The following is a 1,807-nucleotide window of genomic DNA, read 5'->3' on the forward strand; positions in this document are numbered from 1 at the left end:
TCTGAATTTATATGCAAGTTAGTTTTATTAGAAATCTGGTTGATTTTAAATGATAATTTAAAGATTAGGCATTTAAGTATTCAGGTTTCATAATATAAATGGTTGGTTTTAAATGATAATTTAGATATATGCAATGGATAACCATTTTGTATTTTACTTAGGACTAATTATATACAACGTAGTCTAATTAGCGGGAGGAATTGCCTGGAAAGTTATGGAAATTCTGGTTATATTTAGAAAAAATCCGGCAAGGATTTTTGTAAATCCAAGTTATAGTTGTTAAACTTCAAAATTTTAGGTGTCCTAGATGTTTTTGATGGTGCTAAATCCATTTCCACCATAAAAAACAAGATTCAAACACTGCCTCTACAAGATCTTTTGAAATTTTTTTGCCCAAATTCCGGCCACTTTTCGCTATCCAAGCAATTCCTCCGACAACTCTTATATATACTAAGCAAATTTCAAATGCTTAACATTTTTTTTTTGAAACTTCCACAATTGAGTTACAAATTGTTGGTTTTAAATGATAATTTAGATATAGACAATGGATAACCATCTTGTATTTTATTTAGGACTAATTATATACTTTCAATCAACAAATTTCAAATGTTTAACACTTTTTTGTTGAAACCTCCACAATTTAGTTTTTTCATATTTTGGTATTTTGAAGGGATAAATATATGAAATTTTTAAACATAATTATGTTATTGAAGGGTAATTTTTTAATCAAACATTTATTGGTGAAGGGTTAATTTATTATGAGAACGTCACTCTTGAAGGGCAAAATTTTCAACATAACGTTTATTGACGGGAAGCGTAAATACCCAAAACGTAAAAAAAAATTGTATGACGGGTAAAGAGAAATCCAAATTCCAACCCTGCCTTTCACCATGTTCACTATAAGCATCAAATTTTGTGTGATCAATAAAAAAACGGCAACTCACCTATTACAAAGAAATATAGAAAACAGATTTAGAGTAATCTATGTGAGGAGAGAAATTCATATTTTCTAGTGATTAGTGCTATAACGCACCTTGTAAGTTATTACAGGGCGTTATGACCTCAGAAAGCAACTGCGTCAACCGTGGTTAACTTACGTCGTTTTACTAGCACGCGAATCAAGCCTCTTTCTATGACGTTACCGGACACGTGATCAATGATCAAATTTGAAGGGCAGGTCTTAATTTCATTTAAAAGGGCACATATTCAGGTCGCACTTCTATAATGAAAAGCATAAAAAAGAAAAGCAATTCAATTGACAACAGTAAATTATTTTCAAATTTCTTTTTATTTTTTCACAGGAAAATGGTGGAACAACAACCCCATGGATGTTGTGTATAAGGCAGGTCTGATATGAGGCGCAACTAATATATCAGATGCATTTACCATTAATGGATAAACAGGAGACCTATATCCCTACTCCAATTCAGATAAGGATTAATTTTGTAGGAAATTTTTGTGACCAAAACGTTCAAGCCAATATACAAGTAGCTCAATCAAATTTAAGTTTATTACATGAATGAAAAAATTCAGTAAAATTCTAAACAGGTTTAGGATTCAACAAAAGAGTGTACAAAGGTGTATATTTTTTTGGTATCTCCTTTTTTAATATGAAAACATACTAGGAATGGGGAATCTGCAAACAAATCAAATCCAGTATGTTATGAAGCTTGTTGAATGCGCTCCTCTCCAAGCATAAATCCTGCTTAAACCTTGCTTGACAGGCGTTTGCTGAATGATGAATCTATGCTCCTCTCCAGCATAAATCATCGTCAAACCTTGCTTTGGGCAGCCTTCAGGCACAACC

Source organism: Pinus tabuliformis, chromosome 3_1 (genome assembly GCF_031772625.1).
Source record: "Pinus tabuliformis cultivar Carrire ecotype Pingquan chromosome 3_1, CPIR1, whole genome shotgun sequence".
NCBI lineage: Eukaryota > Viridiplantae > Streptophyta > Pinopsida > Pinales > Pinaceae > Pinus > Pinus tabuliformis.